Here is a 14,203-nt window from a genome sequence, read left to right as displayed (position 1 = left end):
CTGCTACTTTCTGTGTGAAATAAAAGCACAAATGCATTCTTTTGGCCTTCCGATTTTAGGACCTGGTCCAAAGCCCATTGAAGTTGATGGAAAGACTCTCAATGACTTAAGTAATCTTTGGATCAGGTCTTTAGTGCATTTTTACTACTGGGTCTACTTGTATGATATGAATGTTATATGAAATATACGTACTATAGGCTATGATTTTCAGAGCTGCTTAGGGAATCTGGATGCCCAATTTGCATTACATTTAATGGAAACTGAGTGCAAAATCTTTTATAGGGGCTTCGAAAATTTCAACTATTTGGTTTAATCTCAAAAGTAAGATAAATGTTGGTTTTGGCTGGTTGAAAGATAGTGCCATAGGTACCATGAAAATAATGTCTATAAATAAACTCTTCCTGTTAAAATATTGCTATGGAACCATAGATATAGCATTAAAATTCATTATTGTTCAAAAAGATAAAATCAACTCATTTCACAAAAATTAGGAACGAGACATACTCAAGCTTCTTTTCGGGGTGTAGCTCTGTCAATTCAAGGCAGTAAGACCAACAGCAAGATTCACAAGGGGGACGTCAGCACCCACCCCCAGGTGAGGGCCCTGACCACTGGGCTGTAGAGTCACTTTCACTCCCTCTCATTGAAACAGATCTTCAATGGCCCACAACTGGGCGGATTGTTAGTGAAAATTTGGAAACAATATGCTTATTGCATAGTAATTTATTTGAGAAAGAATCACACAAGCAGTAAAGGTTACATAATACACATCTCCCTAATAAGCCTCAATTCCCCAAGCATAAACTCTCAGTAACTATGTTGGCCTTATACAGTATCCTGATTGGCAAACAAAGCAGGTATAGCTACCAGTGCTAGATGGAGACTTCTTTTTTTCTTCTTTTCTTTCCCCCTCTCAGGCACTTGGTCTGTCAAATGTCCCCCGAAGCAGGGTCATGGTTACCCCGAGGCTTCTGTCTCACGGCATTATGGACCTCTTCAGATGTTAATTAGGGAACTAACTAACTAATTTACTCTGCTTAGCATTTATACCTTTAGTTCTCAAAGGAGTCACATGTCCCAGAAATATGCCCTGTGGGCATTCATTACTGGTTTTCTCTAATTAATATTTTAGAAGGGGGCTGCAAAATGGAGACAGACCAAAGCTCAATCAACATTTACCCTCTCATCATTCGTTCACTTGAGCTCCTAGTGTGATGCCATCCAAAAGGGTCATTTTGATCCGGGTCAGCCTGTACCAAGCCCACTGATCACGTGTTTTTATGTTTTCTTTATCTGGTGAGCTGGTCTCCTGGATGATAAATTCCAAAGTTCGATGTTGAAACATATCTACAAATTGAGCCATCTCAGCACTTCCAGTAAATTTCCACACCATCTATCTAATGCTAAGAGAATCCTGCTCCCAGAATCCTCTAGCAAATACAGACGTACCAAACCATACCAAACTCATGCTTAACACAGTCATTCATATCAGCCACAGTAATTCATAATTCAGCACCATCACAACACCTCTCTGTCCCAATTATTATTTAAGTACTTTGACGGGATCCCTGGGGTGCAACCTGGAAGGGTGGGACTGCTGTGCCCCCTTATCTCTCCAGCCTTTAAAAAAGGGATAGATAATAAGACAGAAAATATCATACTGCCTCTATATAAATCCGTGGTACTCCCACATCTTGAATACTGCGTGCAGATGTGGTCGCCCCATCTCAAAAAAGATACATTAGAATTTGAAAAGTTTCAGAAAAGGGCAACAAAAATGATTAGGGGTATGGAGCATCTGCCATATGAGGAGAGATTAATAAGACTGGAACTTTTCAGTTTGGAAAATGGACGACTAAGGGGCGATATGATAGAGGTCTATAAAATCATGATTGGTTTGGAGAAAGTAAATAAGGAAGTGTTATTTGCTCCTTCTCATAACACAAGAACTAGGGGTCACCAAATGAAATTAATAGGCAGCAGGTTTAAAACAAACAAAAGGAAGTATAAAAACTTCATAAAACGTACAGTCAGCCTGTGGAACTCCTTGCCAGAGGATATTGTGAAGGCCAAGACTATAACAGGATTTAAAAAACAACTTAGATAAATTCATGGAGGATAGGTCCATCAATGGCTATTAGCCAGGATGGGCAGGAATGGTGTCCCAAGTTTCTGTTTGCCACTTCATGATTACCTGTTCTGTTCATTCCCTCCAGGGCACCTGGCATTGGCCACTGTCGGAAGACAGGATACTGGGCTAGATGGACCTTTGAATTGTAACTCCATTGATGGACAATGGCTGTTGATGGTTGTTCGACACCAGCCCTGGTGTTGGTTAGCAATCTTGTCCTTGTCTGCAGGGATCTGATATCTGGTCAATTCCCCAACTCGCGGCATATTTAGTGACAAACATGCAACAAATCTCATAACTTCATATGCACTAATGATATACATATTTAGATAGAACAACGGCTTTCAGCAAATCATAACCTGATACCTCACATGGCATAGTTTATGTGAAATATCACAATTATATATAAATGATGAATATGGGGGTTACAGGGCACTCCCCCGACATATAGAGTATCACAAGAATGTCTCACAACATGGAGAAGATTGAACAGGAAACACTGCGAAAGATTCACCCCAAAATATCCTCTTATAGCCACTGGTCAGTACACATAGTCACTGGTCAGTACACTCATCCAGAAGGTGGGAGACCTGGGTTCAAGTCCCTGCCCTGAATCAAGCACCATGGAAATTGGAAACCGGCTATTTGGTATAAGAACGGCATCTCCTCCTCCGGCTGTTTTTTGTGGAGGGGTAGGCATATATGGAGCACACCCATGGGCATCAGGTAGAAGAGGCCAGGGGAGGCTAAGCCTCCCCAAAGAGGATGCACTGCACCTCCCTCTGAAGGCGCGCCAGACCACTGCCTTTGGAACACCACTACCGAATGGGTGCCTGCGAATAAAGGAAGGCTTCTGGACAAACCACCATTTGGACACCCTCTCTGCTTCTGTCTTCTTTGTTCTTACACAGGCCACTGAGAGACCTTCCTTTTGTAGATACCACTATGTAATTTATTTACAGGGCTTCACCTCATCACTGTTTACATACTCATGCAGGCATGCTATTTACAGAGTCATTCAGCTTAACTACCCCTTCTCCCAAAAGGCAGGAAAGGTCTCTCCATGCACAGAGCTCGCTTTGCCTGTCCGCTTCTGAGTGGTTCCTGCACACCTCCCACCCCCCCCCCCCCCCCCCCCAGCCTGCACTTCCTTCCTGTGCTCTTTTATCCAGTCTCCTTGTTAATAGGCTAATTAGCTCATTAGCTCCCCAGTCCCAATCTGATCTGGTAATCAAGAACTCCTCTCCTTATTCAGGCCCTCCCTGGGGGCCTAATTGGTTAAATAGTGACCAGAGGGCTGGTCCAGTCGGTGATTCCCAGCATTCTGTCACACCCTTCTATAGGATGGCTTCCTCAGGTGACAAAGAGCTGGTACAGCCAAACCTGCCACAACACTCCTGCCAGTATTTGACAAAAAGAGGTGGGAATATGGCCAGAATGTTTCTTCAGGCTCTCTGCTGCAAAAAACATAAAGAACATAAATTAGAGCAGCCCACTTGTGGAACTCCTTGCCTGAGGAGGTTGTGAAGGCTAGGATTATAACAGGGTTTAAAAGAGAACTGGATAAATTCATGGAGGTTAAGTCCATTAATGGCTATTAGCCAGGATGGGTAAGGAATGGTGTCCCTAGCCTCTGTTTGTCACAGGTGGTGATGGACAGCAGGAGAGAGATCACTTGATCATTACCTGTTAGGTTCACTCCCTCTGGGGCACCTGGCATTGGCCGCTGTCGGTAAACAGAATACTGGGCTGGATAGACCTTTGGTCTGACCCAGTATGGCCATTCTTATGTTCTTATGTTCACTAATTGCTCTAGATCAGGGATCGGCAATCTTTGGCACATGGCCCATCAGGGAAATCCGCTGGCGGGCCGGGCCGGTTTGTTTACCTGCAGCATCCGCACATTCGGCCAATCGCAGCTCCCACTGGCCGCAGTTCGCCTTTCCAGGCCAATGGGAGTTGTGGGAAGTGGCACGGGCTGAGGGATGTGTTGGCTGCCGCTTCCCGCAGCCCCCATTGGCCTGGAACGGCAAACCGTGGCCAGTAAACACACTGTCCCGGCCCACCAGCGGCTTTCCCTGGTGGGCCGCATGCCAAAGGTTACCGATCCCTGCTCTAGATTATTCTGGGCACTGTTCCAATGCCCAGCGGGGTCTAGAATCTGGGGAGCCGCAAATGTATTGCCCCCTTTCCCCCACTCTGAGCAGCACTGAGCTTATCTCAGCCAGGGCTCAGGATCACGGCTACTATTCCTATTGCAGCACTAGCTGATGTGATCATATAAACCAGGAAGTAAACGGGGGTTGGGGGGAGAGAATGTAATCTTAATTTTCTTAGTCCATTAGAAGCATGGGACAAAAACAATCGTTTTTTGAAAAACAGAAGAACAAGTGTTAAACCACAAAGGAATTTAAATTAAAAAGTCCTTGGCAGTCCCTTTTCAGAAAGTACAACTGAAAGAACTAAATTATGAATGGCCTAGCTTCTCCCAGGGTTTGTGTTTAAACTTGCATGGGTTTAAACTGCAATGCAGAGCCTCATCCTGGAGAGTCTGCTGCGGGAGGAGGAGGTGTAGCCACAGAAAGTAGTCACAACTCTTCAGTGGAGAACCAGCACATCCCAAAGGAAAAGCACAGCTTGGTGCACTGTGCACTCACTTCCTTAGCTTCAGCTGGAGGCACTGGCTACTGTGAACTGCAAGAGAGGCTGATGGCTGGCTTCCTGCACTATCCTGAGGCAAATTTATTCATTTGGACCTGTGTGTTCATAGGTAATTTACAATGATCTTTAAGTAAAGTTTCAGAGTAGCAGCCGTGTTAGTCTGTATCCGCAAAAAGAACAGGAGTACTTGTGGCACCTTAGAGACTAACAAATTTATTAGAGCATAAGCTTTCGTGGGCTACAACCCACTTCTTCGAAAGTGGCATTGATGTGCTATCAGATGGACTATCCCTGCTCTGCTAATAGCTGGCTGAGCAGCATTCCTTTGTGCTTCCTCTATCCACTCCTGTGGGAACCATCTCCCTTGCATTCACAAATGTACAAAACACAGCAGACAAAAATAAGAAAGGGAATGTATTCAGCTGTATTATCACTGACTCTAGCGGGCATCTTCACTTCTCCTTCAGCTTTCAAGAGGCACATTTTTCTGTTTGTTTTTATCCATTAGAAATTTCATGAATGTCAAGCAAAGTCCACTCCCCCGCCCCCTTTTTTTGGTTGTTGATTTGTTGAAGGAGACTTGGATGACTCAGAAGCATGTATTAGCACTTTCTTAGCCCTTACATGAAGAGAGTGTTGCCCTTAAGATTTAATTAATCAGTCTTCCCGGCTGAGGATGTTAGGGAGAGTCCCAAACCTGAGCCGTCCTTTGTAGGTGACAAATCTGAGGAATTGTCACAGATTGATAAACTTAACAGTAACAAGTCACCAAATGGCATTCACCCAAGAGTTCTGAAAGAACTCAAATGTGAAATTGCGGAACTGTTAACTATGGTTTGTAACCTGTCCTTCAAATCGGCTTCTGTACCCAAAGACTGGAAGATTGCTAATGTAACACCAATATTTAGAAAGCGCTCTAGAGGTGATCCTGGCAATTACAGACCGGTAAGTCTAGCGTTAGTACCGGGCAAATTAGTTGAAACAATAGTAAAGAATAAAATTGTCAGACACATAGAAGAACATAAATTGTTGGGTAAAAATCAACATGGTTTCTGTAAAGGGAAATCATGTCTTACTAATCTATTAGAGTTCTTTGAAGGGGTCAACAAACATGTGAACAAGGGGGATCCAGTGGACATAGGGCTTGTCTTCACTACCTGCCTCGATTGGCGGGTAAAAATCGATCTCTTGGGGATCGAATTATCACGTCTCATCGGGACACGACAATCGATTCCCGAATCGACGCGCGTACTCCACCAGCCCAGGTAGGAGTAAGCGCCATTGACGGGGGAGCCGTGGCGGTTGATTTGCCGCCGTCCTCACAGCGGGGTAAGTCGGATCGGATACGTCGAATTCAGCTACGCTATTCGCGTAGCTGAATTTGCGTAACTTAAATCGACCCTCCCCCCAGTGTAGACCTAGCCATAGTGTACTTAGATTTCCAGAAAGCCTTTGACAAGGTCCCTCACCAAAGGCTTTTATGTAAATTAAGTTGTCATGGGATAAGAGGGAAGATCCTTTCATGGATTGAGAACTGCTTAAAAGACAGTGAGGTGGCAAAGTTTGCAGATGATACTAAACTGCTCAATATAGTTAAGACCAAAGCAGACTGTGAAGAACTTCAAAAAGATCTCACAAAACTAAGTGATTGGGCAACAAAATGGCAAATGAAATTTAATGTGGATAAATGTAAAGTAATGCACATTGGAAAAAATAACCCCAACTATACATACAATATGATGGGGGCTAATTTAGCTACAACTCTTGGAGTCATCATGGATAGTTCTCTGAAGACGTCCACGCAGTGTGCAGCAGCAGTCAAAAAAGCAAACAGGATGTTAGAAATCATTAAAAAAGGAATAGAGAATGAGATGGAGAATATCTTATTGCCCTTATATAAATCCATGGTTTGTCTACACTGGAAAATTTACCAACATAGCTATTTTGTAATAATTATTCTGGAATAGCTATTTGGATAGATTTCCAAGTGTAGACAAGCCCTTAGTACTAAAATGCTCATGCTACTATGTCAGCCACTCCGCCATGTCATATTAGGAACAGTATGGAATGACCTCTACTGTGTCATTCCAGCCATTGGTAATTCAAACAGCAATAGATATATCAAAGCAAAATACAAAGTGCGAAAAACCTGGAATTCATGAAATCACTTGGATCTTTTTCATAGTCTTTGCTGGCTAGTCCTTAGCTATTGGGTTCTTTATTAGGTTGGTGATCTGTAAGGTCCTCTTCTCTGGTTTAAGGCACGAGGAATGAAATCATGTCTCCACTGAAGCCAAGGGTATCCCCATTGGCTTCAGTGGGTTAGGATTTCACCAAAGGGGTAGCCAAATAGCAGGTATGTGGAGTTGGAGTGGCCTCTTGGCACTGCATGGGGCTGGCGCAAGAGATTTTTAAAATAACCATAAATTGTTCATCATTGTAATTTACATGGTAAGGAAATGGGCTAAATGCATTTAAATTAACATTGCTTTTTAATAATGGGTTTAAATTACTATTTAACAGCTGAAAATAATTCAGATTCTAGTCTGTTATTCAGTTACTGTTGCACTGTAATTAAGTTTGTCATCATTCCCTTGCCCTAGAATCTTCTAGAAACACATTTCATCTACTTGACTGGGTGTGTCTTAGTTAACTTTTGTTAGTGTCAAAACTGGCTATGTGAGCAGCCTGAGTTCTTGAAATGCAGAATCTTGCCATATTTCACCCAGAAGATGTTATAACATTCATATTTGCTGTCATTAGAAGTATTAGTTACTTGCCAGTCTTTTCTTCATTGTCATTTTACTGAGGTCAGTCTGAGCTTTAGTCATAAGCAAAGATAATTTAGGTCTCAATATTGCTAGAATTAACTCAAATTAAGACATAATGTACTTGTCAACAGATATTTGAATTACTGTCATAGTTAAATTATTGCAATAATATTACAAAAGCTTCAGAATTGCTCAAGACAATACATTCTGCCCAGTTCCCCATCAAGTTATTTCTACTGAAAACCAGTGTAAATGATGGGTGGCATCTGATGACTTAGATGTTTTTCTTTCCTAATGCAAGATTGAATTTCTCATTATTAAATGGTAGCAAACCAGGATAATTGGTGAGATAATGGTCAATTACATTTAAAATTGACATTATTTCCTTTATACTTTCAATAATTTAACAACTAACCCCTTGAACCATTAAGTAGTTTTTTGTGTTTCACTGTACTTCACCTACAATAGTGTGTGATAAATAATTATGAGACTATCTTTTCTGCAATTTTTAAAATAACACCTTTTACTATGCGCATAATCTATTGTTGAATGGAGACATTTAAAATTGTTTAAAATTAAAATTGAATTACCGTATATACTCGATCATAAGCCAGTTCGTTTATAAGCCGACCCCTGCAAGAGGATAAGTAAAAATGGAAAAAATTTTATAACCCGTTCATAAGCCGACCCTATAATTCAGGGGTCAGCAAACTTTGGCTCCCAAGCCATCAGGATAAGCCGCTGGAGGGCCGAGATGGTTTGTTTACCTCGAGCGTCCGCAGGCATGGAGGTAAACCTAAGTAAACAAAGTGTCCTGGTGTGCCAGCGGCTTACCCTGACGGGCCAGGACAGCAACTGGTGGGGAAATTTTTTTGGGGGGAGAAGCTGCGTGTCAGGGGAGTAACCGCTGTGACCACCCCTCACATGACCCCACCCCAGCCCGGGACTCCCACACTCTCCCCATCCCATCCCTTCCCACCTTATCTGGGGAGGGCCAGGGGAGGATGTCTCTGACCTGGCTGGAGCTGCTCCGGTGGGCCAGGCTGGGCTGCGCAGCCGCAGTATGTTCCAGCGGGCTGGGCCGGGTGGCACGGCCGCAGCGTGCTCCGGCAGCGTGGCCACAGCCTGCTCTGGGGGGCGGGGCTGAGCGGCACGGCTGCAGCCTGCCAGCCCCGGAGCTGCAGCTGCTTCGGAGGCTAGGGGGAGAACAGCGTGGCCAGAAGCGGAGAAACTCTGGCCCCGCCTCTTCCCTTCTGGCTCTGCTGCCTCTCCTTGCTCCCTCTGTTTGGGGGAGGGACTGTGTCCCACCTCTGCCTTTCTATACCCGTTCATAAGCCGACCCCCTTCTCGGGTGCTTCCCTTTTTTACTAAAAAAATTTGGCTTATGAATGATTATATAATACATATTCTAGCTTTTCTAAGTTAAAAATAGTAACTTTTTTTTTTTTATCTTGCCTAGCAGTGCCTTAAAATTATTCTAGAATATTGCAAAAAATTTGTATTTGGCATAAAGAAATATACAAAAATATATTCCTGTAAAGTAAATTTTGTTTTATGGCTCTAAATGAATGTGCTACTGTACGATTCAGAAATTAAAGTGTTACATTTTTTGAATGCCTAATTAAAGAAGCCTTTACTTTGAAACTGGACCTTTTTAAATAATACAGAAAGTAGTTCACATTTGTGATACCAACATATTTTGTTCAAGCTATGTTCTAGTTCCAAAATGAATGCAAAATGATTTCTTATACAGTTATCATATATAATTGGAAAAGTTCAGATAAAATTAGAATTCAGTCAAGATGAAAAACTACTTAACATGCACAGAAAGGGACCCACAATTAGAGACTGGAAGAGGATTAGACATAATAGCATGAATACATGATTCAAAATGTCTCTCAGAAATGTACTTTGGAATAATATTAGCTGTGTACTGATTCTCCTATTTGGCAGCTAAGCACTTGTTTTGGTTCAACACAGAAGGAAAACAAAGCTTCCTTCACATAGTCCATTACATAGCCATAGTCACTAGAAACAATGTGAAACATTGTTCTAGTTGTTTTGGGAGAAGAGAGACTGTACAGAAGAGATTGGACAACTCAGTAGATTCAGTTCATAAGGGTTCCTACAAAGATCTTTGAACTGGTAGAATTCTAATCCCTGAGTTTTGCTCTGAATAAAAATGTTGCTTTTCACCTGGTTTCCACTCAAAAAACAAAACTAAACTAAACTAAAACAAACAAAAAACCCCTCATTCTGTTGACTCAAAATTGGCCCAAGGTTTTTTGAAAGCCCTTAGTGAATCTGGCTCAAAATTTTAGCAGATTTGTTTTATAAATAACCCTAGTTAGCATGACTAGGTTTGGCATTTTGGGCAAAAAGTTTCCCACAGTTCTACCGTACAGTAATCAGTGTTGATGGAAAGAAAAACACATATGGAAAACTGTCAGATCATGGCAGGAGAGCCAGTCGAAGAGAGTGAGACAACATTAAAAAAAATATCAATATTAAGGTTATGGAGCATGGAGTAGAACATTTATCTGCTAACCAAAATTGTTTATTTAATTTTGATTTATAACTGTGTGTCATGAATCTCAGCTTCAGTTAACCACATTATATAATATTTCTTTTCAATCCAGAACTTGCCAGCAAAGTGTCTGATTTTCAAAACAACCTTTTAGATCGGGAATATCATAACACATAGGAGTGATAAGTAACTGTCACAGTATATTAAAATAAATAATTGAATCCATTTATTGTGTCTAACATAGTTAAGCACTGTTTAGATCAGTTTCACTATCAAAAGTTAAATAATGAACTGATCTAAAATATTTCACATATTTATAAAAGGCAAGCTAGACAACAAACAGCTCGGTCACACAGACATGTACCTTATCTAATTATCATTCAAATATTTTGGCCCATTCACATAAACAGACATCATAGAAACAGTGATGGCAAATAGCGTTACCCTCTGTGACTGACCACTGTCTTTCCTAGATAGTAAAAGAGTAAAAAACACCTTGGACCCCTATTAGCACAGAATGGCAACTCCTTTGATGAGAGCAATCTAACACCTGCCCTGAAACTTGCAGTAGTTCAACCTCAGAGCGCTCTACCCATTGCAGGGGATCAGAGAACAGCAGCAGGATGCAAAGGAATGCAAACATGAGCCTCAATGGCCTGATCCAAAATACAGCAAAGTCAATGGGAAACTTTCTACTGACTACAGTGGGTTTTAGATAGGACCCCAAGTCACCTCTGCCCACTTTCCCATTGACTTGTGCTCTGTGCAGTTCAGGCCCATGGTATCTAAAGCAGTCTGAACTTCAAGTGATATTCAGGTAAAGTTTGAGACTTGGGCTGCAGCTGAAGCCATTACTTATTTTGTCTAAATTAGATTGCTAATTTTCCCAAAAGAAAAGGGGATTAGATATGGGTCCATGCTTTGATATCCAAGGATTCTCTTCCCAAGAAAGTAGAAAATCTGAATTATAGAGGGAGCAGCTGCAAGCTACGTTTGTATAAGTTTCCATTCTCATCCTCTGTTTTCATTTGCTCATAACATTCTAAAACATTCCCCTTTTTGGTCTGCTGGAACAAGTGGTTGACTGCCCCGTATCCTGTGGAGTCATTTATACTGCAAAGTGGGAGTAAAATGCTAACATATCAGAATAGTAGTTTACTTCTCCTCTGCCAATACTTTGTGGAGGTGTAAAGGCAGTGGAGAATGAGGCCTTTGGTGTGTTCTTGAAGGTGAAATATTTGGAATGTTTAAATGAAAATGATTCATCTTTTTTTTACTACCAGGAGAAGGAAAACAATCTATTCCCTAGTATAAACCTTTCTTGAAATATTATTTTGAATAGTTTTACAGCAGAAGTGAATACGAAAGCACTTTGGTATTGAAATAGCTGTCACTGATAAGAGAGGTGCCTTTGGGTGTTTCCAGTCAATTTGGAAAGCCTCTTCCATGGTCTCTAGGCCATCATGATCATATCAAGCCTGTGCTCAAGGCACTCCTCTGGCTCCCAGTCAGTGTCAGATGCCAGTTTCAGACCATGGTCCTAATCATCAATGCATTTAAGTGGATCAAGCACCAGCTATACTAAAGATTGAATTTCAATCTATGAACCACCACCACAGTTGTGCTCCTATTGGACAATGCACATCACAAAGCCCAGGATGACTTGCATGAGAGGTGGAGAAAAAGCATTCTTGGTTGAGGGTATCCAGCTATGGAACAAACTTTCAGACATGATTAGCTGAGTCGAGTCTGGCCATCTGCAGGAAAAACTGCAGATCCTTCCTCTCTGAAAAAAGACTTCCCACCACAGTAAGAATGGCACAAGATTGACTCCCCCTTTCTACCCAAACACATCCTTTTCCTCCCCCAAAGAAACCCCAAAAAACTTGAGACAAAAACCAAAAATAAACTCTACCCCAAGCAGAGTTTGGACACCCAGAAAGAGAAGAGCCCACAAAGAATTCACAAGGCACTTCTCTATCGCTATGGGTTTTACATGAAAGGTGTTCAGATACTACTGGGTGGCGGTACAAAACCCTAAGAGAAAGTTCAAATAAGGAAGATTATGCTATGCATGCACATATGTCTACTAGAAGTAGACAAGGGCTGTGGAAAGGGCTCCACAGGAGCCTTTGGCTTGGTTTTTGTAAACCAAAGAATTAGCCTCCTAAATACGTATTAAGGTCACTAAATAAGTCGCCTGAGTTTCAAAAGCATTGAGCATCTAGCAGCTGTCTTTGAAGTCAGGTGATTTGTCCTTTAGGAGTCTCTGCCGTTTATTTTCAGCCTTGAGCATGGGTTGCTGTAAGGCTGCTCAACGTATTCTGGGGCTGATGTATTTGTATAATTGGGTCCTTGGTCCCCCAAAGTGTTTGGTGAAGGAAGGAAAGAAATGAAAAGAAGAGTCTAGAACTGCAACCTTGAATTTTTGTTTGAAAATAAAATATGGAACTTTAGCTACCAGGAGAGTTTTCACGAATAAATATTAATATTAGGAAGAGAAGTAGGGAAGATTTGCATTATGCATGCAACTTGTCCCCGGAGTGCAGAAACTGAGACAGATTTGTGACTGCATGCCTACACGGACTAAAGCTAATTTTAATTGAAGATGACTGATTGTTGAGCATTTTATTAATTAACCTTTTCATTCTGCTTTTTTCCTGCAGAATCTAAAATACCTTTTGAAACTAAGTTTGCCAATTTTATTGGAAAAGAATAAGGACATGGGACTGGATTCACAAAAGAGACCTCTCTAACATGAAGGCACCGCAGACAAAGGTACTAATTATCAATATTATAACAATGGATTGGAACTCAGAACAGGCTAATTATTATTATTAATTATTCAGATACTAATACCCATACCTCAGAAGTAAAGAAGTAATGGGAGACTCAAGGCCAGCAACATCCACTCATTGAGCTTTACTTCATGAACAAGAAGAAAATTAATGTCAAATAACACAAGCAAACACTTTATCCCATGAGGGATTATTTTCTTTTAATTAAAAAAGTTGCTATTTTCTTGGATTTAAAAAAATTCAAATACAAAATGAAATTCTTCTTCTGATTCCATAACGTTTGCCAAAATTCATTTGATTTCGCATCTTAAAATTAAAAAAAAAATCAGATTGTCATGCAAATTACTATTTGGCACTTAACTATTTGAACACTTATTAAACAGCATGATGTTTTTTTGCTGGAAAATAGCCTCTTTTCAAATGCATGCATCTTTTCCAAAAGATCACACATACAGTGAGGTAGCTTTTTACTTAGTACAGGATGAGGAAAAACAATTATCCTCCCTATACAAGTAGCTTTTTACATCTAATCTGATCTCACTCCATCTCTTTCCAACTGTCACGAGTGGCACTTTCTCTTTGAAGCTGCTTATCGTTAGTATTGTAATGTTAATTTCAGTACCTACACTAAACCAGTATAGGTAAGATTAGGAGTGATAGAAAGGTATGATTTGGAAGTAAACTAAGGCACTTAAAGTGAGACACAGTAACACTCCATTGAGATTAGCATGTGTTGTGTGATATGCACACCCTGTCTTCCTTAGGGGTGGGTCGGGGAGTGACACCACCGTGGTTACAGTCTCTCGAACTGTCCTTAGGCTGAAAGCAGCACGGCTCAGAGGCCAGAGTCAATATGGCAGCCCTCGAGTACAGGGCTGCGCAGCCTAGTGGCCAAAGTCTATCCAATTGCCATTGGAGTCAGGGCTGTGGGGCCTAATGGCTAGAGTCTATGCGGCTGCCCTTGGTGGAGATGGGCCACCACTAGGGGCTGGGCAGGGGGATCCGGGGCCTTCCTCTCCACTGGACCCGGGGCCTTCCTCGCCCAGCCCATGGCCCTGTCAGCGGCGGAAGTGGTTGTAACACAGTCAGCGGAGAATCCTACCACAACACACTGACTTTGCTTGGGTGGTAGATACCACTCCCTCCGCCTCCCTGAGCCACTTCCTTCTGCATCTCCTGAGGTAGCAGTCCATACAGGGTAGGGGTCTCCATGTTCCCTGCAGGGGGAAACTCCCTAGTAGGGTGACCAGATCACCCAAGTCAAATATTGGGACGCGGGGGGGGGGGGGGGGGGGGGGGGGGGGGGGGGGGGGGG

The sequence above is a fragment of the Terrapene carolina genome, unplaced genomic scaffold, assembly GCF_002925995.2.
Source record: "Terrapene carolina triunguis isolate 2854851 unplaced genomic scaffold, T_m_triunguis-2.0 Scaffold21, whole genome shotgun sequence".
NCBI classification, from domain to species: domain Eukaryota; kingdom Metazoa; phylum Chordata; order Testudines; family Emydidae; genus Terrapene; species Terrapene triunguis.
The sequence above is the reverse complement of the archived record's forward strand: the minus strand, read 5'-3'. Positions refer to the sequence as shown.